General features: G+C 38.1%; 1 pseudogene; it reads left to right on the top strand.

The window, feature by feature from the left end:
- The first annotated feature begins 95 nt into the window (after positions 1–95).
- LOC115518673 lies at positions 96–27,919 on the top strand (annotated as a pseudogene).

Genomic DNA, 27,919 nt, shown 5'->3' with positions numbered 1-27,919 from the left:
ATTGTATCAAAGAAACCCCAGGACAAGAAGTGAAAAGTATGTAGCAAAGGCATGAAGTAAGGCACTGTCAGTTTATATGTGCACAAAGCTAGTCCATGACTCGTGGAAGTAGTCACCACAGCAGTGGTTGGAGGTGGGGTTACCTGGAAAAGAAGTGGGACACAAGGTATGTCTAGTGGATCATATGATGTAATGCAAGTACCAAGTACAGAAATAATAAGGCAATGGCTAACTGTATTGGAGGTGGGGTCCAGGAAACCACCAGGGAGGCATTTAAACTGAATATGATTTTGAAAGATGATTACCAGGCTTGGAAGGCATTTTAGAGGGATCAAGATGTGTAATGGCCCACTGAAATGAAACCATGTAGTATATAAAAACATAAACCGAAGTGCTAATTTTCTCAACATACCATACCTACCTACTATTTTCATTTAATGATATTTTAGTTGTGTTTAAAATATTTGAAAAATAATCATATACTCTGACTATGTGACAATGGATAAGTGTCTAAATAAAATTTAGCTTCCATTTCGTCATCTATGCAACAAGCACATTGGACCACATAACCTCTAAGATCTTTTCTGGGTCTCAGTTATGAGCTTCTACACATCATTTTGGACATATTGACAGGATTATTTATCAGCATGTAAAATGAGTAACTTGTAAATCAGTTCAGATACATGTGTAAACAATTTGTTTACACACAGGCAGTGACGTGTTGGTTGTTTAGAAATGGATTCTGGAAAAATAAATGTAGAAAAACTGTGGGAGCTAAATTACTCCTTTTGCTTACCCACTTGTAACTGTAGAATACTCCCTACTTGCAATGTGTAAATACTACTGATTGCTCATTCAACAGCAGAAATATAACATGTATTAAAAAGTTTTGTTTTTAAGTTTCATCCCCTTAAAATATGGTTTGGTTGGTCAGGTAGAGGGTGGATTGGCAAGAATCATTTGAACTGGAGATGTTTGATAGTTTTTTCAAGATTCTATGGGGTGCCTAGGTGGCTCAGTTGGTTGAGCTTCCGACTTTGGCTCAGGTCATGATCTCATGGTCTGTGAGTTCGAGCCCCATGTCAGGCTCTGTGCTGACAGCTCAGAGCCTGGAGCCTGCTGTCTCCCTGTCTCTCTGACCCTCCCCCATTCATGCTCTGTCTCTATCTGTCTCAAAATAAATAAACATTAAAAAAAAAGATTCTATTACTCTCTGCTGACTAGTCCCTTGCCTTGGAAAGAGCAGTAGGAGAAATAAGTTGGCTTGCTTGTAGGAACTGAATATTCTACACATTGAAAAGTTAAATGTTTATGTTTATACGCTTTTAAAAGTATTATTATTATTTAAAAATTTTTTAATGTTTATTTTTGAGAGAGAGAGAGAGAAAGAGAGAGAGCAGGGGAGGGGCAGAGAAAGAGGCAAAGAATTTGAAGCAGGCTCCAGGCTCTGAGCTGTCGGCACAGAGCCTGATGCAGGGCATGAACTCATGAACCATGAGATCATGACCTGAGCTGGAATTAGATGCTTAACCAACTTATCCACTCAGGTGCCCCTAAAGGATTTTCATTAATAGAAATTGTTTTAGATAAGAATAAAGATTGTAAAAAAGGCATTTATATATGCAAATTAACATGTATGTGATATAAAGGTGCAATAGGTTAGATTCCACTTGCCTGAATTCTGTAAAACTTTCTGGTGTTCTTCAGTCTTTCTCAGATCCACTATGTTTATAGTAAAAATGAATTGTAATTTCATTGTGACTTCTTAATCATTTTCAAATTGGTCAATCAGTAGTCAATACAACTCTTTTCCTCACGGTGATTCAAACATTGACAGATATCATAATTCATGTCAAAGTATCTCATAAATTCATCTTGTGAGCTTTGAAAACTCAGTCTCTGAAAATAATCTATAAAATGGACAATAGTTATGGAACACACTTGCACCTAAAGCAAAGGTAGTTTGTTGGGTTTTTTGTGTGTGTTACATAGCCCAGATATCAGTGGATTCATTAAGTGGCATTAACAAAATGTTTTAAAATATTATTGTGCTAGCAACAAACAAGTGGAATTTAAAATTAAAAACACATGGATGGAAAATTTTTTGCATTTTGCACCCATGAAATACAGCCAGACCAACACTAAACCATCCTGCACACCTAGAAAACTGATTTGAGGATTAACACAACAATCCGCACAACCTGAACCACAGAATTCAGCAGGTACGAGGTGCGGAGAGGTAAACTGGGGGAGAGAGAAGGGAGGACAGAGACAGGGGGAGAGTATGGGAAAAGCACTTCCCCAAAAGCAGTTGGAGAGAACATGGAAAAGTGGAACCAGCCACAGGGACTGAACTAAAAAGGGAGATTTAAATTCCATTAAGACTCTACAAACAGGGGGAGTGCAGAGTCTGAAACTCTGCAGTTCGATACCTGGCGGTGCTCTGGTGGGATGGGTGAATCCACGGGAGCAGAGTGAAATCCAGGGGTCTTCAGGCCACGTGGGGAGAGGCGATTCCCCTCTGGGAGGACATCTGGTAAAGGCTATGAGGCTACCTGGTTGGAACAAGGTCTTTAAGGGTGAAGCCTGGTGCCAGATGTGTATGGTGATTTTCCATAATCCCTGAAACACTGCTGCTACACAATCACGTGAACTTTTTCTAGGGCGGGCTGGCACCTAGCTGCAGTCTCTGTGCATCAGCAGCAGCATGGTCCCGTGAACGTTCCTGGGTGCAGCCCGTACCCAGTCATTGCTCAGTGAGACCCTCCGACAGAAGGTCAGAAGGGGTCAAAGCCGCAGTCCCTCAGAAGTGAGGGGTCAGGAAAAACAGCCGCATCTGAGATAAAGCTCAGGAGGAAGGTGCCACCTGGCAACGTGATGGCTTGGTCAGGGACAGTGTAGAAGTAGGGAGTGGACAGAGGCCGGAGATAAAGGAAGAGTGCATGATTGCTGGTTGGGGAGAACAGAGTTCTGATACTAGAGACTGAGTAGCTGGGTGACACCATTTTCACCCCTCCCATGCATGTGCATATGCACCTACAAGCACCACAACAATCCACCCCAGTAGGCTAGCAGCGCCATCTAGTGGAGAATGGAATCATTACAATAAGTCCCCCCAACTGGGCCAACCTTGCTCTTCAGGAACGTGACAAGTCTCTCCACCTGCTTAGTTTATGGACTATAAAGTGCTTCATAGTCTGACTTGTAGAGGAAACTGATGTAATTTCAATCATATTTCAGTCTATTTGCTGGTCCATCTATTCAACTTTCTGTCTTTTTCTTTATTTTCTTTTTCTTGAATACAGAAAGAGAAAAAATGTATTTTTATTTTCAATTTTTATACAAATATTTTTCTTTATTTTTTCTACTATATTTTTTACTTTTTTGTAAATTTTTCAAATTCTATTTTATTTCTATCAATTCATCTTATTCTATTTCATTGTATTCATTTTTTCAAATTTTCAAACATTTTCTTTTTTTTCCCTTTTTCTTTTTTTCTTGTGTTTTCTTTTTCCCCCATTTTCCTCTAATCTATCAAGCTCCTTTCAATAACCAGAGACAGAGAACAAGGATCTCTTTTACAATGTTGGTGGGAATGCAAACTGGTGCAGCCACTCTGGAACACAGTATGGAGGTTCCTCAAAAAATTAAAAATAGACTACCCTACAACCCAGCAATTGCACTACTAAGCATTTATCCAAGGGATACAGGTGTGCTGTTTCGAAGGGACACATGCACCCCCATGTTTCTAGCAGCACTATCAACAATAGCCAAAGTATGCAAAGAGCCCAAATGTCCATCGATGGATGAATGTATAAAGAAAATGTGGTATATATATATATATATATATATATATATATATATATACGATGGAGTATTACTCGGCAATCAAAAACAATGAAATCTTGCCATTTGCAACTATATGGATGGAACTAGAGGGTATTACGCTAAGTGAAATTGGTCAGTCAGAGAAAGACAAATATATGACTTCACTCATAAGAGGACTTTAAGATACTAAACAAATGAACATAAGGAAAGGGAAGCAAAAATAATATAAAAACAGGGAGGGGGACAAAACATAAGAGACTCTTAAATATGGAGAACAAACAGAGGGTTGCTGGAGGGGTTGTGGGAGGAGGGATGGGCTAAATGGTAAGGGGCAGTAAGGAATCTACTCCTGAAATCATTGTTGCACCATATGCTAACTAACTTGGATGTAAATTAAAAAAAAAGATTAAATACAAAAAACCCCCCACATTACCATGTACATTAGCGCCAAAAAAATACTTAGGCAAAAATTTAACAAAAAATATATAAGATCTATATGAGGAATACTATAGAACTCTGATGAAAGACAGTAAAGAATAGCTAATAAACGGAGAGATAGTTCAAATTAATTATTAAGAAGATTCAATATCATAAAGATCTCAGTTCATCAAAATTTGATCTATAGATACAATGCAATCTCTACAAAAATCCCAGCAAGGTATTTTTAGATATTGACAAACTGATTCCAAAGACTATATGGAGAATCAGAAGACCCTATGGTCAACTCAATATTGGAGAAGAACAAAGTCTGGAGGACTCATACTACCTAACTTCAAGACTTACTATGAGGCTACAGTAATGAAGACAGTGTGATATTGCTGAAAGAATAGACAAATAGATCAATGGAACAGAATATAGAGCCCAGAAATAGATCCACGTAAATATAGTCAACTGATCTTTGACAAAGGAGCAAAGGCAATAGAGTGGAGTAAAGATATTCATTTCAACAAATGAGTATTGGAACAACTGGACATCCACATGTAAAAAAAATAAATCTATTCCAGGCAAACAAAGCTCGTCACTACTAGACTTGCCTTACAAAAAATGCTGAAGGGAGATCTTTGAGTTAACATGAAAGAATGCTTGGGGTGCCTGGGTGGCTCAGTTGATTTAGCATCTGACTTCGGCTCAGGTCATGATCTTGTGGTTTGTGAGTTCAAGCCCCGCATCAGGCTCTGTGCTGACAGCTCAGAGCCTAGAGCCTGCTTCAGATTCTGTGTCTCCATCCCTCTCTGTTCCTTCTCTGCTTGCACTCTGTCTCCCTCTGTCTCTCTCTCAAAAATAAAGAAACATTTAAAAAAATGAAATAATGCTAAGTAACAATATGAAAATATATAAACATATAAAACTCACTGATGAAGGCAAATATATAGTGAAAATAATTATACTCTAATATGATAAATCACCTTTATCTCTATTATAAAAGTTATAAGACAATAATATTTTAAAAAGCCATAGGTAAAATAATTTGTTAATGGATATACAATATAAAAAGATGTAAAGTGTGACATTAGTAGCATTACATGTGGGATTGGGGACGGAGTAGAAGTACAGATCTTTTGTATGAGATACAAGTTGCTATCAGCTAAAAACAGACTTTTAGTTACAAGATGCTTTATGTAAACTTAATGATAACTACAAAGAAGACATATTTAGTAGATATACAAAAGATAAAGAGAAAGGAATAAAAAACACCACTCTAAAAAATCAACAAATTACAAAGGAAGACAGCAGGAAGGGAAGAAAGAAACAAAGGAACTACAAAACTACCAGAAAACAACAAAAAAGATGGTAACAATAAATCTTTGCCTACAAATAATTACTTCAAATATAAATGAATTCAATTCTGTACTCAAGAGCACAGAGTACCTGAATGGATAAAGTAACAACCTCAAACTATGTTTTGCCTACAAGCGACTCAGTTTAGCTTTAAGGACTCATATAGGCTGAAAATGAAGGGACAGAGAAAGATTTCATGGAAATGGTAATTAAAAGAGACCAGGGTTGGCTATGCTTATATCAGACAACTAGACTTTCAGTCAAAATCCATCACCAGAAACAAAGAAGGTCACCATATAATGAAAGAGAGGTCAATTTGTCAAGAGGCTCTAACACTTGTAAATATATATGTACCCAACATTGAAGCGCCTACATAACTAAAGAAAATGTTAACAGAAATGAAGGGAGAAATAAACAGCAATACCACAATAGGAGGGGACTTCAATATCCTACTTTCATCAATGGATAGATCATCCAGACAGAAAATCAATAAGGAAACAGCAGACTTGAATAATGCTTTAGACCTAACTGGCCTAACAGATATATACAGAGCATTTCATCCAACAGCAATAGAATACACACTCTTCTCAAGCGTACATGTAATTTCTCTAGAGTGTATTATATGTTGGACAGCAAAACTCATGGTAACAAATTTAAGAAGATTAAATTCATATCAAGTATCTTTTCTGGACACAATGGTATGAAACTAGAAATCAATTACAAGAGGAAAATGGGAAAATGAACATATATGTGAAATTAAACAATACACTTCTAAACAACGAATGCACCAAAGAGAAAAACAAAAGGAAAAATCAAAAGAACCTTGAGACAAATGAATATGGAGACACAACACACCAAAACATCTGTGACATAAAAAGAATTGTTCGTAGAGGAACATTTATAGTGGTAAATGTCTATATTAAGAAAAAAACTTCAGGGGTGCCTGGGTGGCTCAGTCTGTGAAGGGCCTGACTCTAGGTCTCAGCTTGGATCTTAATCTCATGGTTGTGAGTTCAAACCCTGCCTTAGGCTCTGTATTGGGTGTGAAGCCTACTTGAAAAAAAATTTTTTTTCAAATAAGCTAATTTTGTACCATTTTAACCTAACTTTATTCTTTTTTCTAGAAAAAGAAAACAAACGAAGCCCGACGTTAGCAGAAGAATAAAGAAAAATAAAGATTAGAACAGAAATAAATGAAATTGAGACTAGAAAGACAATAGAAAAGATCAATGAAACTAAAAGTTGGCTTTTTGAAAAGATAAATAAAATGAACAGATAGACTCACCAAGAAGGGAAAAAAAGACAGGGCACAAACATATAAAATTGTAAACTAAAAAGGAAACATATAAGTAAAAGAGAAGACAACTAATACCACAGAAATATGAATAATTATATGCCAACAAATTGGACAACCTACAGGAAATGGATACATTCCTAGAAACATAAAGCCAACCAAGACTGAAGTATGAAGAAATAGAAATGGACCAATAACGAGTATGGAGATTAAAGCAGTAACCAAAACCTTTCAACGAAGAAAAGTCCAGGACCACATGGCTTCACAGGTGAATTCTACCAAATATTTAAAGAATTAACACCAATCCTTCTCAAACTCTTCCAAAAAACTGAGGAGGAGGCAATACTTCCAAACTTGTTTTATGTGGTCAGCATGACCCTCATACCAAAGATAGATAAAGACACCACAGGAAAGAAAATTACAAGTCATCAAAAGAATGAAATCTTGCCATTTGCAATGATGTGTGTGCAGCTAGAGTGTATTATGCTAAGCAAAGTAAGTCAGTCAGAGAAAGGCAAATGCCATATGATTTCACTCATATGTGGAATTTAAGAAACAAAACAAATGAACATAGGGGAAGGAAAAAACAGAGAGAGAGGGAAGCAAACCCTAAGACATTCTTATGTATAGAGAACAAACTGAGGGTTCATGCAGGGAGGTGGGTGGGGGATGGGCTAAATGGGTGATGGGTATTAAGGAGGGCACTTGTAGTGAGCACTGGGTGTTATACGTAAGTGATGAATCTCTAAATTCTACTCCTGAAGACAATTTTACCATATCTTTTAACAAACTAGAATTTAAATAAAAGCTTGAGAAGAAAAAAATAATTTTTTTCCCTTAAAAAAAAAAGAAAAATCTAAGTCAATACCCTGATGAACATAGATACAAAAATCCTCAATAAGATGCTAGCAAACTAAATGTGGTATCACATTAAAAGGACCATACATAATGATCAAGCAGAATTTATTCCGAACATGCAAGGATGCTCCAACATATGCCAGAAAAACAATGTGACACACCCTGTTAACAGAATACAGGATACAATTATTTTCAATTTATTCTCTTGAGAATTCTGAGGAGGGCCATGTCAGTTGAGATTGTCAGTGTTGAGTAATTGAACTGGCAGGTGATAAAAAGTCAGGGCTGAGATGGCCATGTTTGGATTAAGTGAAAGTAAAGCCAAAAAGGTTGGTTGGTAGAGAAAGAGAATAAAATAGCCATGCAAAGAAAGGATGAGATGACAGACCATGCAGGGACAGAGAGAGACAGGAAGATGTAGATTGTTTTGGCTTCTTTGGGTCTTTTGCTTAAGGTTTTGGTTTGCAATGAAAATGCTATCTTATATCTGAGTTCTGTGATCTGTCCATATTTCCTTCCAAAAATCTCCTCCTTTTGCAAATCTTGAATAAGATATAGCTCTTTTTTTTTTTTAAGTTTATTCATCCATTTTGAGAGAGAGAGAGAACACAAGTGAGCAGGGGAGATGCAGAGAGAGAGAGGGAGAGAATCTTAAGCAGACTCTGTGCTGTCAGCACAGAGCCCCATGTGGGGCTCGAACTCACGAACTGTGAGATCATGACCTGAGCTGAAATTCAGAGTCCGATACTCAACCAACTGAGCCACTCAGGTGCCCCAATAAGATCTACCTCTTGAGGCAAAATGATTTCCAAGCTAAGAATAATTGTCTGAGCAAGTTCATTTTTTCCCCTCAATGCAGAGTACACAGAGAGAAAGGGGATAAGAGAAGGTGAGAAAGTAAAAGATTCAGAGAGCAATGAGGTATGACATACTGTAGAAATATAGAGCCCATATAATTTATCATTCAAACTGGGACACGACTGGAAGTGAAATAGAGTGCTTTTAATAATTATGTCAGGACAGCAGCCTTAAACCAGAACTGTTCTCTGTAACCAGGGTGTATGGTCATTTAAGTCATGAAAGAATCTTAGATAGCTAAAGGCAATGATGACAGGAAGAAGACTAATATCTGGAAGGAGGAAGGGCACCTGGACCAAGGAAGGTCCATTCTCATGGGGAATCATTAAAGACAGGCAATTAAAAAAAAAAAAAAAAACCTCATTGTTAATTAGTTGCTAACCTCTTAATTTTTGTTTAACTTATTTTTAAAATTAAGATCTTGTGTTTCTGATTTCCTGCTAAAAGACTATGACAAATAAGATTGCTTTGTCACTGTACCAAAATCGACTGAGGAATACTCAAGTATTCCGACACAACAGAAGCTTTTAAAATAAGATTTATTAGAACTGTAGTTGATTAATAAAGTGGGTTAAAGTGAAAAATTCACATCCAACGTGTATTTTATATGAACTTAAACATATAAATGGATCTTCATATACAGTTTTTTTCTCATTGTGGATCTAAAATCTTTTCTTTGAGTATGGGTCCATTGTTTGAAGTTCAAAGTTCTTTCCCTTTCATTAACTACACCAATTATGTAGCACTTTAAACGTCCAGGTTCTGTTTTTTTTACTGTGAAGCAACAGCTTTAAAAAGGAGAAAATATGCTAAGTACAGAACCCTAGATTTATATTACTTTTTCCCTTAATTTGTTTATATTTGTATGCCTCCACCTAATTGAATGAGATTTTTATTGTCATTTATATTTATTGGGTCTCTCCAAAGCATTCTATTTGACTTTCACAGAAAGAGCAATTTTATTTTCTCATCCCTGGTTCAGAAGTTTTGGTAATACTTAATTAAATTGTGAAATAATAATAATAAATTTAACTGGCATAAACAGGTTGGGGACACACATGACTGTGTCTTTGTACATATACACTTTGTAAGTGCAGGAATGAGCAGATCTATTAAGTGAGCATTTGGAAGACACAGTTATAAGGCACCTGTGTTATACTGGGAATGTAGAGCTCTGATTAATCTGAGTCTGAGTTGTTACCACATAATGTTAGAAAAAATTATCTTTATGTAGGGAAGATAGAAGTTTTGGAAACCTAGAATCCTGTGTCTCTGATTTTAAATTTCATGAATGTTTATTATAGGTTTAAAAATATTACGTTAATGAAAACAAGGAAGAAATAAAGCTAACTTCATTTGGTGGTATAATAAATAACACTATGCAGATGCCAATAACTGCACCATTCATAAATCTTCAGAAAAAACTATGAAAAGGTAATATTAGGAGAAGTGCTGTTCACCTGCATTATTTTCACAGGTTTTTTTCTTCTGTAAAGTGAAAAACATATCTCAATATTTTTATTTAAAATACATCATCCAGCCATTGGGCAATGTGCTTGTGCTTCACAGTCTAGTGTAGCGAATACTGTATTTCAAGTGGCAAGATGAGGTGCCAAAATATCGGCCATTTTCCTGTTGGCTGAGGGCTGAGGGAACTTCTGTATAGGTGGACCTACACACATCTGTAACCCTGAAAGTAGATCCTTTGAGTAAGTTATTATTTCAGAGACATAAGCATTGGTAATTCCCAACTTCAGAAGATAGTTTCTCCTAGAATGCTTGCCTGTGTGGGCTCTCTGCAGCTGCTTTATAGGCCTTCTATCACCCAATCCACCCAACGCACATATGGCATAGGCACTTGAATCTCTACTGAGAATTAAAAGAAAAAAGAGAGAGAAAAAGAGACTCAGAGAATTTGGGTCAGTTGCCAAAGATCAAACAACTAGTGAGGGTCTGATGCCAAGCCCACGCTTTTTCCTTCCTACCCAACCTGCTTGCTCCCTTTCAGGCTTGAAGTGTCCAAGTGTGCAGGTCAGGAAGATACAAGTATGCTGAAGCTAACTAGGCACTCCTTTCTTTCTTTCTTTCTTTCTTTCTTTCTTTCTTTCTTTCTTTCTTTCTTTCTTTCTTTCTTTTCTATGTTTTTTTTTGAGAGAGAGAGACAGAGCACAAGCAGGGATGGGCAGAGAGAGAGAGAGAGAGAGAGAGAGAGGGAGGGAGACACAGAATCCGAAGCAGGCCTCAGGCTCTGAGCTGTCAGTACAGAGCCTGAAGCAGGGCTGGAACCCAAAGACCATGAGATCATGGCCTGAGCTGAAGTTGGACACTTAACCAACTAAGCCACCCAGGTGCCCCAGCACTGCCCTTTAAATTTTGAGTGAACTTTTCCTTTCAGAGGTCCTAGCATGCTATGGCTATAATTTATGCAAGTTTTTAGAACTGGAAATAATACAAACATTATTACTGATAATTATCCTCTCAGAAATGATCCCTCAATATTCTGGTATTAGTTTAAAGTACAAAGCTTCTGAATCCTTGTTACATAAATAGAAACTCCCTATCTAAATAATTAGAATAATGAGCTCCATTAATTTCACTATTTATTATGTTAAGATCAGATTATTCAGAGTTGTTATTCATTTATAAGACTATTATCACTAGTATTACTTATTTTATTTATGAAATGAAATAAGTGCATTAATGCCTAAGAACAGAAATGTTGATCGGATAATCTCTGGAGATTATTTTGAGACTGCAGGTATGGATAATGTTTTTCTTTATTAAAGAAATAGGCTGGTAAATTCAGAGGAAATGTACAGAACTGATTTAATTGCAACAAGGAGGAGGAAAGCAAAACAAAACAAAAGAAAAGGAAGCTTTCAAAGGACTGGTTTGCCTCAAGTGTATTTGCTATTTTAAAAAGTAACTCAAAGTTGGCATATATAAATTAGACCATGCATCCCAAGAAATTTTGAGTCTTATATGAAAAGTAATAGAATGAAGAACAATACAGAGACTTTTAGCTTGTGATAGAGTTGTCAATTCAGAGAACAGAAAATAGTACATAGCAATTTCCTTGATCTGTAAAGCCCATTCTAAGTCAACACACTTAGATGATCACCCACGTAAGAATTAGTGATGCCCTTGTCCAGAAGTGCCTTTCTTCCATACCTTTGCTCATTTTCCCTACCCACACTTTCTTCCTTATTCCCCAGCTGCATGAGTTGAACCCTTTATGGGCAACTCATTATCAACCTCTTTCCTAAAGCCTTCTGTGAACACCTTATTTAGAAGTTCTCTCCACTCCTTGAACTACTGGAGAATATACGATATTTAATAATCATATAATCTGTATCAGGCACTGATCAAATATTTAATTTTATTTACTTCTCTGTTTTATAAACTCTTGGAGGGAAGGAAGTTTGCTTCCTATTTTCATTGTATTTTTCATTATAACTTAACAAAAAGATGTGCAAAGAGTGAATGTTAATACCTACCTTATGAATTGTAGGTATGTATTGAATGCTTTTTGCCTGCAATATTTTTCCAACTTGTCACTGATGTCCACAATTTAGTCATACATTTCACTGACTTAAGCTCTGCAGATTTTTTTCCACAAAGACAAATAATCCAACATTAGTCAGTCAGTTGTCACTTAGGGTGAATATATACACATATATTATATAACATATATTTTCTGGGACATTATGAGAACATGAAGCTTTTGGGTAATGGGAAGGAGAGGGCTGAGAGGAAGAGGTAGAGAGAGAGGAAGAGGTAGAAAAAGGGAGGCAGAAACCTTCCAGACAAGCCAGAGGCAGATCTATGGCTATGCTTTCTCTAACCCCTGCTAAGTACGGATATTCTCATTAAGGAACTCTTCTAAGAAAACATTTTTTAAAACAGTTTGTTGTTGTTGTTGTTGTTCTTAAACCTAATTCTAACATGGGATTACTCAAATATAAGGCCTTCCTGGAACTTGGTAAGTATTGGCAAGTTTGATTCCTTCAAACATTTTCAAACTGGCTGGATTGTTTATTCGGAAGCAGCTAGACCCAGGATTTGTCTTTACCACATTAAAACATTTGTCATCCTTCCGTCAATCTGTGGCAGGACAGAGTTGTTACGGCTGTCTTGCCAATTAAGCACATTTAGGGCTCTCTAATTGAAGCTTCAAATAGTGGCATCTGTTCTTCATCATTTTAATCTGTGGTCATTTTCTGGCAAGGCCAAGGATGGCCAATTCATCCTTAGACTGGAAATCAATATGCCTCTAACCTCATGTGGCCCAGATTTTATGAATAACATCCATGGTTTCATTCAGAAATGTTCCACCTTGCTTTGATTCTTGGAAAAATAGAGATCATTCTACACTCCACTTTCCAGATGGTTCTGTCTTTAGCTGGCATTTAGCAACGAGCCAGAAATCTGTTTGTTAGAATAGAATAGTCCTGGTAGTATACTACTGCTATGTCAGGAACCGTGTCTTTCTCATTGGATGTCACTGCATATAGCTCTGTGCTCAAAGATTCTGACAGGTTGACCAATGACAGGCATTTCCTGGGTTGTGCAGCCCTGAAAGATTTGCCCCGAAAAGAGAGGTTTTGATGATGAGTTAATCAAACCTTTCTGATGCTGGCTTATATCCAAGCCAGACACATGGAATGCTGCCATCCATCACCTAGACTCTGTAATCAGCATCATATTCTTTATTGCTTATTCATCCATCTATCCATTGTAGTCTTCATCCATCAATTCACCTGGCTTTTGGATGCATTTCAAAGTCAATAGAGTGCACCAGTATAGTTCTTCCTAAATATTTCAGTATGGTTATCTTTAAAGTTCAAAATTTGTTTATAGTATTTTTTCTTCCCATGACATAATTTATAAAGAACAAGATATGCAAATTTTAAGTGAACATTTAAGTTTTGGCAAATGAATACATATATGTAATCCAAACATCTGTCAAGACATAGAATATTACCTTCATCCCAGAAGATTCTCTCATGTCTCCTACCAGTTAATTCCTACCTCTGTTCTATGTACAACCTCTGCTCTGATTTTTCCCCCCACAATTGATTAGCTTTGGCTATTCTAGGACTTCATAAGAATCGGATTATACAGGGGCGCCTGGGTGGCTCGGTTGGTTAGGTGACCAACTTTGGCTCAGGTCATGATCTCACAGTTTGTGAGTTTGAGCCCCGCATCGGGCTCTGTGCTGAGAGCTCAGAGCCTAGAGACTGCTTCAGAGCCTAGAGACTGCTTCAGATTCTGTCTCCCCCCTCTTTCTACCCACCCCTACCCTGCTCACTCTCTCTGTATCTCAATAATAAATAAATGTTAAATTTTTTAAAAAAAGAATGGGATTATACAATATGTATTCTTATGCAAGGTTTATTTTATTCAGAATAATGTTTTTGAGATTCTTCTTGTATCGATAGTTCACTCCTTTTTTAAAAATTTTTGAGTAACACTCCATTGTTTAAATGAATCACATTTTATTGATTTATTCTTCTGTTGATGGACACCCAATTTTTGGCCAATACGAATAGAGCCGTTATGAACATTCTTATCCAAGTCTTTCTATAGATTATTCTTTGATATCTCTGGTAAACCTAAAAGTAGAATTGTGGGGTCACAGTTCTATAATAGTTCTATAGTTCTAAAATAAATGTTCAGACTTCCTTTTCCCTCCAAAGTACACAACAATAAAAGAATGTAAGAAAATTTGTTTCTCCATGTCTTCACCAATAGTTGGTGTCATTATTTTTTAATTTTGGCTTTGCTAGCAGACCTGGGGACGATGGAGGCATAGGAGGACGCTGCGCTCACCGCGTCCTGCTGATCACTTAGATTCCACCTACACCTGCCTAATAACCCAGAAAACCGCCAGAAGACTAGCAGAACAGAGTCTCCGGAGCCAAACACAGATGAGAGGCCCATAGAAGAGGGTAGGAAGGGCGGAGAGGCAGTGCACGCTCCACAGACTGGCGGGAGGGAGCCAGGGCAGAGGGGCAGCCCCCTGGCCAAGCAGAGCCCCCGAGTCTGGCTTGCAAAAGTGGAGGGGCCAGATGGAGTGTGTTCAGCAAGCGGGACTTGACATCTGGAAGGTTATAAGCTAACAGCTCTGCTTGGAGAATGGGAGGGCTGGAGGACAATGGGAGGGAGAGTTGTTGAGCCCCGGACGACAGAGCTCAGCTTGGTGGGGAACAAAAGTGCTCACCAGCACCATCTCCCTCGCCCATCCCCCAGCAAAAATCTCAAAGGGAACCGGTTCCTGTCAGGGAACTTGCTTGCAATGTGCAAACACCCAAGGCTGTGCTTCTGCAGATCCATCCCTCTGGCGTGTCTAACTCTCTCCCGGTGCCACAGGGCCCCTCCTGAAGCGGATCTCCAAAGGAAAAGAGACCTGAGCCTGCCCCTCCCACCCCTGTGCACCTTGCCGATCCACCCCAGCTAATACGCCCGATCCCCAGCACCACAAGCCTGGCAGTGTGCAAGTAGCCCAGACGGGCCACGCCACCCCACAGTGAATCCCGCCCCTAGGAGAGGGGAAGAGAAGGTTCACACCAGTCTGACTGTGGCCCCAGCAGTGGGCTGGGGGCAGACATCAGGTCTGACTGTGACCCTCCCACCAACACAAGTTATTCGAGACACCACAGGGGAAGTGCCCCGCAGTTCCGCATCACTACAGGGACTATCCAAAATGACGAAACGGAAAAATTCCCCTCAAAAAAACCTCCAGGAAATAATGACAGTTAACAAACTGATCAAAAACGATTTAAACAATATAACGGAAAGTGAATTTAGAATAATAGTCATAAAGTTAATCGCTGGACTTGAAAACAGTATAAAGGAGAGCAGAGAATCTATTGCTACAGAGATCAAGAGACTAAGGAACAGCCAGGAGGAGCTAAAAAATGCTATTAATGAGCTGCAAAATAAAATGGAGACAACCATGGCTCGGATTGAAGAGGCAGAGGAGAGAATAGGTGAACTAGAAGATAAAATTATGGAAAAAGAAGAAGTTGAGAAAAAGAGAGATAAAAAAATCTAGGAGTATGAGGGGAAAATTAGAGAAATAAGTGATGCACTAAAGAGAAATAATCTACGCATAATTGGTATTCCAGAGGAGGAAGAGAGAGGGAAAGGTGCTGAAGGTGTACTTGAAGAAATAATAGCTGAGAACTTCCCTGATCTGGGGAAGGAAAAAGTCACTGAAATCCAAGAGGCACAGAGAACTCCCTTCAGACATAACTTGAATCGATCTTCTGCATGACATATCATAGTGAAACTGGCAAAATACAAGGATAAAGAGAAAATTCTGAAAGCAGCTAGAGATAAACATGCTCTAACATATAAAGGGAGACCTATAAGATTCGTGACCGATCTCTCTACTGAAACTTGGCAGGCCAGAAAGGAATGGCAGGAGATCTTCAATGTGATGAACAGAAAAAAATGTGCAGCTGAGAATCCTTTATCCAGCAAGTCTGTCATTTAGAATAGAAGGAGAGATAAAGGTCTTCCCAAACAAACAAAAACTGAAGGAATTCATCACTACTAAACCAGCCCTACAAGAGATCCTAAGGGGGATCCTGTGAGACAAAGTACCAGAGACATCACTACAAGCATGAAACCTACGGACATCACAATGACTCTAAACCCGTATCTTTCTATAATAACACTGAATGTAAATGGGTTAAATGCGCCAACCAAAAGACATAGGGTATCAGAATGGATAAAAAAAACAAGACCCATCTATTTGCTATCTACAAGAGACTCATTTTAGACCTGAGGACACCTTCAGATTGAGAGTGAGGGGATGGAGAACTATTTATCATGCCACTGGGAGTCAAAAGAAAGCTGGAGTAGCCATACTTAGACAAACTAGACTTTAAATTAAAGGCTGTAACAAGAGATGAAGAAGGGCATTATATAATAATTACAGGGTCTATCCATCAGGAAGAGCTAACAATTATAAATGTCTAGGCACCGAATACCGGAGCCCCCAAATATATAAAACAATTACTCACAAACATAAGCAACCTTATTGATAAGAATGTGGTAATTGCAGGGGACTTTAACACTCCACTTACAGAAATGGGTAGATCATCTAGACACACGGTCAATAAAGAAACAAGGGCCCTGAATGATACATTAGATCAGATGGACTTGACAGATATATTTAGAACTCTGCATCCCAAAGCAACAGAATATACTTTCTTCTCGAGTGCACATGGAACATTCTCCAAGATAGATCACATACTGGGTCACAAAACAGCCCTTCATAAGTATACAAGAATTGAAATCATACCATGCATACTTTCAGACCACAATGCTATGAAGCTTGAAATCAACCACAGGAAAAAGTCTGGAAAACCTCCAAAAGCATGGAGGTTAAAGAACACCCTACTAAAGAATGAGTGGGTCAACCAGGCAATTAGAGAAGAAATCAAAAAATATATGGAAACAAACAAAAATGAAAATACAACAATCCAAACGGTTTGGGATGCAGCGAAGGCAGTCCTGAGAGGAAAATACATTGCAATCCAGGCCTATCTCAAGAAACAAGAAAAATCCCAAATACAAAATCTAACAGCACACCTAAAGGAAATAGAAGCAGAACAGCAAAGATAGCCTAAACCCAGCAGAAGAAGAGAAATAATAAAGATCAGAGCAGAAATAAACAATATAGAATCTAAAAAAACTGTAGAGCAGATCAACGAAACCAAGAGTTGGTTTTTTGAAAAAATAAACAGAATTGATAAACCTCTAGCCAGGCTTCTCAAAAAGAAAAGGGAGATGACCCAAAGAGATAAAATCATGAATGAAAATGGAATTATTACAACCAATCCCTCAGAGATACAAGCAATTATCAGGGAATACTATGAAAAATAATATCCAACAAACTGGGCAACCTGGAAGAAATGGACAAATTCCTAAACACCCACACACTTTCAAAACTCAATCAGGAGGAAACAGAAAGCTTGAACAGACCCATAACCAGAGAAGAAATTGAATCGGTTATCAAAAATCTCCCAACAAATAAGAGTCCAGGACCAGATGGCTTCCCAGGGGAGTTCTACCAGACGTTTAAAGCAGAGATAATACCTATCCTTCTCAAGCTATTCCAAAAAATCGAAAGGGAAGGAAAACTTCCAGACTCATTCTATGAAGCCAGTATTACTTTGATTCCTAAACCAGACAGAGACACAGTAAAAACAGAGAACTACAGGCCAATATCCCTGATGAATATGGATGCAAAAATTCTCAATAAGGTACTAGCAAATCGAATTCAACAGCATATAAAAAGAATTATTCACCATGATCAAGTGGGATTCATTCCTGGGATGCAGGGCTGGTTCAACATTCGCAAATCAATCAACGTGATACATCACATAAATAAAAGAAAAGAACCATATGATCCTGTCAATCGATGCAGAAAAGGCATTTGACAAAATTCAGCAACATTTCTTAATAAAAACCCTTGAGAAAGTCGGGATAGAAGGAACATACTTAAAGATCATAAAAGCCATTTATGAAAAGCCCACAGCCAACATCATCCTCAATGGAGAAAAACTGAGAGCTTTTTCCCTGAGATCAGGAACACGATAGGGATGTCCACTCTCTCCGCTGTTGTTTAACATAGTGTTGGAAGTTCTAGGATCAGCAATCAGACAACAAAAGGAAATCAAAGGCATCAAAATTGGCAAAGATGAAGTTAAGCTTTCACTTTTTGCAGATGACATGATATTATACATGGAAAATCTGATAGACTCCACCAAAGTCTGCTAGAACTGATACATGAATTTAGCAAAGTTGCAGGATACAAAATCAATGTACAGAAATCAGTTGCATTCTTATACACTAATAATGAAGCAACAGAAAGACAAATAAAGAAACTGATCCCATTCACAATTGCACCAAGAATCATAAAATACCTAGGGATAAATCTAACCAAAGGTGTAAAAGATCTGTATGCTGAAAAGTATAGAAAGCTTATGAAGGAAATTGAAGAAGATATAAAGAAATGGAAAAACATTCCATGCTCATGGATTGGAAGAATAAATACTGTCAAAATGTCAATACTACCCAAAGCTATCTACACATTCAATGCAATCCCAATCAAAATTGCAGCAGCATTCTTCTCGAAACTAGAGCAAGCAATCCTAAAATTCATATGGAACCACAAAAGACCCCGAATAGCCAAAGTAATTTTGAAGAAGAAGACCAAAGCGGGAGGCATCACAATCCCAGACTTTAGCTTCTACTACAAAGCTGTCATCATCAAGACAGCATGGTATTGGCACAAAAACAGACACATAGACCAATGGAATAGAATAGAAACCCCAGAACTAGACCCACAAACGTATGGCCAATTAATCTTTGACAAAGCAGGAAAGAACATCCAATGGAAAAAAGACAGTCTCTTTAACAAATGGTGCTGGGAGAACTGGACAGCAACATGAAGAAGATTGAAACTAGACCACTTTCTCACACCATTCACAGAAATAAACTCAAAATGGATAAAGGACCTGAATGTGAGACAGGAAACCATCAAAACCCTAGAGGAGAAAGCAGGAAAAGACCTCTCCGACCTCAGCCTTAGCAATTTCTTACTTGACACATCCACAAAGGCAAGGGAGTTAAAAGCAAAAATGAACTACTGGGACCTTATGAAGATAAAAAGCTTCTGCACAGCAAAGGAAACAACCAACAAAACTAAAAGGCAACCAACCGAATGGGAAAAGATATTTGCAAATGACATATCGGACAAACGGTTAGTATCCAAAATCTATAAAGAGCTCACCAAACTCTACACCCGAAAAACAAATAACTCAGTGAAGAAATGGGCAGAAAACATGAATAGACACTTCTCTAAAGAAGACATCCGGATGGCCAACAGGCACATGAAAAGATGCTCAACGTCGCTCCTCATCAGGGAAATACAAATCAAAACCACACTCAGGTATCACCTCACGCCAGTCAGAGTGGCCAAAATGAACAAATCAGGAGACTATAGATGCTGGAGAGGATGTGGAGAAACGGGAACCCTCTTGCACTATTGGTGGGAATGCAAATTGGTGCAGCCACTCTGGAAAACAGTGTGTAGTTTCCTCAAAAAACTAAAAATAGACCTACTCTATGACCCAGCAACAGCACTGCTAGGAATTTACCCAAGGGATACAGGAGTACTGATGCATAGGGGCACTTGTACCCCAATGTTTATAGCAGCACTCTCAACAATAGCCAAATTATGGAAAGAGCCTAAATGCCCATCAACTGATGAATGGATAAAGAAATTGTGGTTTATATACACAATGGAGTACTACGTGGCAATGATAAAGAATGAAATATGGCCTTTTGTAGCAACGTGGATGGAACTGGAGAGTGTGATGCTAAGTGAAATAAGCCATACAGAGAAAGGCAGATACCATATGTTTTCACTCTTATGTGGATCCTGAGAAACTTAACAGAAACCCATGGGGGAGGGGAAGGAAAATTAAAAAAAAGAGGTTAGAGTGGGAGAGAGCCAAAGCATAAGAGACTGTTAAAAACTGAGAACAAACTGAGGGTTGATGGGGGGTGGGAGGGAGGAGAGGGTGGGTGATGGGTATTGAGGAGGGCACCTTTTGGGATGAGCACTGGGTGTTGTATGGAAACCAATTTGACAATAAATTTCATATATTGAAAAAATTCTTGGCTTTGCTAGCAGCTTTATTTCATTGTGACTTTGATTTACATTTCTTTCCTGGCTAATAACGTCAACTGCTTTTAAAATTTACTTACTGGTTATTTGTACACATTATTTTGTAAAGTGTTCAACTTTTTTGTTGATTAAGAACTTTTACTGTTTGTCCTTTTATTATAAAGTTGTATGGTTTCTTTATATATCCTAAATGCCAGCCTTGTGAATATTTTTTCTAGACTAGTCTACTCATTTTTTGTAATGGCATCTTTTGTTGTGCGTACGTTTTTCATTTTGGTAAAATGTAAATATTGTTACATTCTTGGCTCACTGCTTTTTGTGTTCTTCCTGATAAACCATTGCTTACACCAAAGTGGTAACTATGTTCTCCTATGTTTTCCTTTAAGGTCTACTTAATTTTTGAGTGTGGTATAAAAAAGCAGTCAAGTTTCTTTTTCCATAAGGATACTTAGCGGTTCCAGCACTATGTGTTAAAAAGCCACTCTTTCCCCTATTGGATTGCTTTGGCAACTTTGCAGAAAATCAAATGTCTGTGTAGGTGTGTGTTTATTTTGGAGCCTTCTCTTTTATACCATTGTTCTCTCTCTCTCTGGTTTGGCCAATACCATACTCTCTTTAGTACTGCACTTGTGCAGTAAGTCTTGAAATCAGATAATGTAAATCCTACAACCTTGTACTTTTGCAGGCTTGCTTTGAATATTCTAGGTTCTTTGAGCTCTGTACATTTTTTATAACCAGCTTTTGTGTTTCTACAAAAAAAACCCTGCTAGATTTGTGACATGGATTATGTTGAGTCTAGAGATTAATTTGACAAGAATTATTATCTTTATGATAATAAGTATTCTAACTTATGAATATGGGGTATTTCTCCATTTATTTGGGTCTTCTTTATATTTGGTCAGCAATATTGTATTCTTTACAGTGATAACATTCTGCATATCTTTTGTTAAATTTATTCCTAAATGATTTGTGTTACTTGATACTATTGTAAATGGAATGTTAATTTAATTTTCAATTATTTTCTCTTGGTATATAAAAATAAAATTGATTTTTATATTTTAACTTGTATTCTATGAGCTTTATAATTCACTTATTAGTTCTATAAATCGTTTTGTAAGTTCCTTAGGATTTTCTATGTAGTCAATGATGTCATCTGAAAACGCATCAGGTTTGCTTCTTCCTTTCCAATCTGTATGCTGGCTTTCTTTCCCTTCTGCTATACAATTTTGGAATCACATTATAATACTTAATGAGTAGTGATGAGATTGGACATCCTGATCATAAGGGGGAAATTAATTTTACCATCATGTATAATCTTGTACATATATATACTATACGTATCTTCATACACACACACACACACACACACACACACACAAAGTTGTGCAGTTTTTGTAATTGCCCTTCATTAGATCGAGGAGTTTCATTTTTTTACTTACTTGCTGAGAGTTTTTATCATGAGTAGTTGCTGAATTAACTAAATAATTTTTCTGCAACTACTGAAATGGTAATATGTTCTTTACTCCTTTGTTTAGTTAATAGGGCAAGTTCTGCAAATCAATTTTCAAACATTCAATCGATATTGCATTCCTGAGATAAATCTCACGAGGACGTGATGTATTATCCCTTGCACATACTGGTGGATTTGCTCAAGAACTATTTTGTTAAGAAATTTTATGTTTATGTTAATGAGATATATTGGCCTGTAATTTTCTTTCTTTCTCCCCTCTTTTTGGTAGTATCTTTTTCAGTTATACTAAGATTTTACTGGCAGATTGATTTCCTCAGCAGATGTCCTCTCAAGTATCGATGGTCAGAATTAGGTCCTATGTCCACCCCTATATGAACTACTAACAAGGGGATGGCTCCCGAAGCTTGATTTAGACTAATAATGATACACTCCTGAGAAATGGGTTGCTACTAAAGCTGTGTGGAAGAAATTGAAATCAGAGGTTTATTTGGAGGTAGAAAAGGAACAGCTCTCACAATATATATCACAAAAAATATTACTATCATCTCCTTTGGAGAAGGGGGGAAAAAAGGAAGTTTAAGAGGTTAAGTGGCTTGCCAAAGGTACACAGACAGCAAGTAGAAGATTCAGAATTATGGCATAATAAAAACAGTATTACTCTAGATATCAAGATATGTGTGATAACTTAGTTATATCATGAAATAACTATGGGACCTGGAGCTATTCACTGAAACTCTCTGGAGCTCAGTTTCCCCCCCTTCAGAATTAAGCTCTAAAATGAGCTCTATGAATCACAAATTTTATAGTTAGAGAGACATTACCATATCATGCTCCCCAAATTTGTATTGAATTGATTATGAACCACTTGTGACTTGAAATACCAGGAAGCGAATAGCAGTATGAATTGTATTGAAACAGAAAGCTACTAAAATATTGGTTTTGTATAAGAAACGTGGAGCAAGAGGAGCTAGTTTGGAAGCTGAGTTTATACAGTATTCTGTCTTCATTTTCTTTTTAAAAGATCTTACGATTCTCATATTTTTAAATTTTCTACTATTTTGCAATTCAATGACTATAAAGAACTAAAGCATTGAGATTTAAAATTACAGAGGAGACATTATAATAATGGAAAGAATATAAGCATATCTGAGTTTTAATGTTGGTTCTGTCTTTGACTAGAGGAGTAAGGACAAATCACTTGAGCTCTTGGCTCTCAGATTCTTCATCAGAAGAGGAGTAAGAGAGTCTGGTAAAGATAAAGACTTATCTCCCCAAGCTGCATGGAATGTGTGGCATAATATATGTAAAACCAATAGCAAAATATGTGTACCTAGGAGGTATTCAAAAATTATTCATCCTTCCAATTTTGCTTATGAATGATGTTGATAAATGTGCTTCATGACAAAGTGGATATTTCTGAGCTTCTCTGGACAACTTAGAATACAGACCTTTGGTTAATAAAGATTTTGGTAAAAACTGAGATACTCCCAAGAACCCAGAAATGGACCCACAAATGTATGGCCAACTAATCTTTGACAAAGCAGGAAAGAATATCCAATGGAATAAAGACAGTCTCTTCAGCAAGTGGTGCTGGGAAAACTGGACAGCGACATTGGAGAAAAATCAACCTGGGCCACTTTCTTACACCATACACAAAAATAAACTCAAAACGGATGAAAGACCTCAATGTAAGACAGGAAGCCATCAAAATTCTCGAGGAGAAAGCAGGCAAAAATCTCCTTGATCTTGGCTGCAGCAACTTCTTACTCAACACGTCTCTGGAGGCAAGGGAAACAAAGGCAAAAATGAACTACTGGGACCTCATCAAAATAAAAAGCTTCTGCACAGCAAAGGAAACAATCAGCAAAACTAAAAGGCAACTGATGGAATGGGAGAAGATATTTGCAAATGACATATCAGATAAAGGGTTAGTATCCAAAATGTATAAAGAACTTATCAAACTCAACACCCAAAATCAAATAATCCAGTGAAGAAATGGGCAAAAGACAAGAATAGACACTTCTCCAAAGAAGATAGCCAGATGGCCAACCGACACATGAAAAAATGCTCAATATCACTCATCATCAGGGAAATACAAATCAAAACCACAATGATATACCACCTCACCCCTGTCAGAATGGCTAGCATTAACAACTCAGGCAACAACAGATGTCGGCGAGGATGCGGAGAAAGAGGATCTCTTTTGCACTGCTGGTGGGAATGCAAGCTGGTGCAGCCACTCTGGAATACAGTATGGAGGTTCCTCAAAAAATTAAAAATAGACCGACCCTATGACCCAGCAGTAGTACTGCTAGGAATTTACCCAAGGGATACAGGAGTATTGATGCATAGGGGTACTTGTTTATAGCAGCACTCCCAACCAATGTTTATAGCAATATAAACCCAATGTTTATAGCAGCACTCTCAACAATAGCCAAATTGTGGAAAAAGCCTAAATGTCCATCAACTGATGAATGGATAAAGAAATTGTGGTTTATATACACAATGGAGTACTACGTGGCAATGATAAAGAATGAAATATGGCCTTTTGTAGCAACGTGGATGGAACTGGAGAGTGTGATGCTAAGTGAAATAAGCCATACAGAGAAAGGCAGATACCATATGTTTTCACTCTTATGTGGATCCTGAGAAACTTAACAGAAACCCATGGGGGAGGGGAAGGAAAAAAAATGAGGCTAGAGTGGGAGAGAGCCAAAGCACAAGAGACTCTTAAAAACTGAGAACAAACTGAGGGTTGGTGGGGGGTGGGAGGGAGGGGAGGGTAGGTGATGGGCATTGAAGAGGGCACCTTTTGGGATGAGCACTGGGTGTTGTATGGAAACCAATTTGACAATAAATTTCATATATTAAAAAAAATAATAAAAATAATAATAAAGAAATAGAATGACCCTACAACCCAGAAATTGCACTACTAGGTATTTATCCAAGGGATACAGGTATGCTGTTTCAAAGATGACACATGCACCCCAATGCTTATCGCAGCACTATCAACAATAACCAAAGTATGGAAAGAGCCCAAATGCCCATCAATGGATGAATGGATAAAGAGGATGTGGTATATATATACAATGGGGTATTACTTGGTAATCAAAAAGAATGGAATCTTGCCATTTGCATCTATGTGGATGGAACTAGAGGGTATTATGGTGAGTGAAATTAGTCAGTCAGAGAAAGACAAATATCATATGACTTCACTCATATGAGGACTTTAAGACACAGAACAGATGAACATAAGGGAAGGGAAGTAAAATAATATAAGAACAGGGAGAGGAACAAAATCATAAAAGACTCTTAAATATGGAGAACAAACTGAGGGTTTCAGGAGGGGTTGTGGGAGGGGGGGTGGGCTAAATGGTAAGGGGCATTACGGAATCTACTCCTGAAATGATTGTTGTACTATATGCTAACTAATTTGGATGTAAATTAAAAAAAATAAAATTAAAAGAAAAAGAAAAAAAAACCTGAGATACTCCTTCCTAAGCCTAAAATTGATCCATAAATAGAAGGATTAAGTGAGGGATCCGTAGCAATTGGAATGGCATGCTCATGGTCTTATGTACCATGTCTCAGTCCCACTGCATCCTGATCCCAACCCTGAGATGAATACATATTAAAAAAATTTTTCAGTTGATTCTGATGTTGGCCTTTCATTGTTAGGAGTACTTTCAGCTGTAACAGAAAATCCAGCTAACAACGGTTTGAGTAAAAAGAGCATCTCTTCTCCCATAACAAGAAATATGTGGCAGTTAGTGTTGGTTCAGCAGTTCAAAGCCATCAGATTTGGCATTTCTGAAGTTTTCTTGACTTTATCTTCATTTTTATGGGACAACTGCCGCTGTTTCAGGCATTAGGTTCATGTTTAAGTCTTGAAGAGGCTGTACCAACTGTCCTCTTTATCAATGAAGCACAAGTTTCCTAGATGTTCCTCAACAGACTTCTGCTTCAGTCTCTTTAGCCAGAAGGAAGCTATAAGGGAGGCTGGATAAATCAGTTTATGTGCTCTAGCTACTACGGAAGGGGCAAAATTAATTCATAATGGATATGGACTAACCAAACAGCCGTAAATGTTCCAACTTCCCTTAGCAGGCATTTAAAAATTTCTTCCTTAATTAGACAATGTCAGAAATTTACTCCAAGGAGGATTTCCATAGCAGTGGGGGAAAAATAATTCTATCTTAAAGATTAAGATCCCAGGTAATCGTTAGAGCAAACCTTAACCCTATATGTAGTAACTGATTTTAGGAATCTGGGAAGGTTAATTAATATCTTCCCTAATTCTTCTTCATCCACTAATTTATGCTTGAATTTCCTGTTTCATCCTTAATAACCCTTTTATTCTAACTAAAACATACAGAGCCTCTCTGAGGGAACAGTGGTAGACGCTAACCAGAATTTTGCGATTACCTAAGAAGTGAGGAGCTACAAGTAGATTTTTGAGAGGATTAAGGAAACCATTAAGGTCCTGAAGGGGGTAGAGTGTGGGAACCAAAGACAAATTTGATCCCCTTGACAATTTTGTCCAGCACTAATTCTTTTATGTAACTCATCATAATGTTTTATATATTATCTATTCCTCTAGTAGCCATTAGTTGAATTAGATTCTCTAATTTACTTATTTATTTTTTGCAAAAGGGTAAATACCAACCAATACATGTTCCATCTCATCTCCCATTACTTTCCTATAGAAACCGACATGACTTTCCTGGCTAATCTCAAAGTATACTGTGCACTCTCCTGCTTCTATATCATTGCCCAGAGTATGTCCCACCCAGAATGCCCTCACTGACCACTGAAATCTTGCTCTTTGGTCAGCGCCATTTAAAAATACTCCCTTCATTGTTCATCCCTTTCGGCATACATAGTTTGGAGTTTCTCTGTGGCACTAACCATATCCCACCTGGTATGGTGTATGGAGGATATAGTGTTACAGCCTTATTAAATCATGAGGTCCTTTTTCAATGAGATTGACAAGTAGTCATCTCTCCAGTACCTTCTATGACAACTCTTTTCCATCACATTATAGGCACTTCATTGTTAGCTTACTTGTTTAATTTTTACTCTGTTTTACTTTATTTGTGAACAAATGTAGAATAAATTGCGGAGCAAATGAGTACAAGCAGCCCAGAGTCCCGGAGTCCCTGCCGGTTCCTGCCGCAGTTCTGCGGTTGCCTGCCTCCTCTTTCCTTTCGACATAACAGATGCCACTGTGTCCTTTGCCAAGGACTTCCTGCTGGGTGGAGTGACTGTGGCCGTCTCCAAGACCAGGGTAGCGCCCGCTGAGTGGGTCAAGCTGCTGCTGCAGGTGCAGCATGTCAGCATTGCAAATCCCCATAGATAAGCAATACAAGGGCATTATGGACTGTGTGGTTCATATCTCCAAGGAGCAGGGAGTCCCGTCCTCCTGGCAGGGTAACCTGGCCAATATATATCGTCACATACTTCCCCAACCAGGTTCTCAACTTCACCTTCAAAGATAAACACAAGCAGATCTTCGTGGGTGGTGTGGACGAGAGAACCCAGTTTTGGCACTTCTTTGCCCGGAATCCGGCATCAGGTTCCTTTGCCCAGAATCTGGTAGCTGGGGCCCCATCATTGTTTTGTGTATCCTCTTGATTTTACCCTTACCTGCCTAGCAGCTGATGTGGGCAAAGCTGGAGCTGAAAGGGAACCCCGGGGCCTGGGTGACTGCTTAGTTAAGATATACAAATCTGATGGGATTAAGGGCTACCAAGGCTTTAATGTGTCTGTGCAGGCCACTATCATCTACTGAGCTGCTACTTCGGTGTCTATGACCCTGCAAAGGAATGCTACCAGATCCCTAGGATACTTACATCTTTATCAGATGTATGATCCCACAATCTGTCACAACGGTTGCTGCGTTGACTTCCTTTCCATTTGACACTCTTTGTGGCTAAATGATGATGCAGTCAGGATGCCAAGGAACTGACCTCATGTACACAGGCGTCCTCGACTGCCAGAGGAAGATTGCTCTTGATAAAGGAGCCAAAGCTTTTTCAAAGGGGCATGGTCCAATGTTCTCAGAGGCATGGGTGGTACTTCTGTGCTTGTCTTGTATGATGAAATCAAGGAGTTCGCATAA

Source organism: Lynx canadensis, chromosome B4 (assembly GCF_007474595.2).
Source record: "Lynx canadensis isolate LIC74 chromosome B4, mLynCan4.pri.v2, whole genome shotgun sequence".
NCBI lineage: Eukaryota > Metazoa > Chordata > Mammalia > Carnivora > Felidae > Lynx > Lynx canadensis.
The sequence above is the reverse complement of the archived record's forward strand: the minus strand, read 5'-3'. Positions and strand labels throughout refer to the sequence as shown.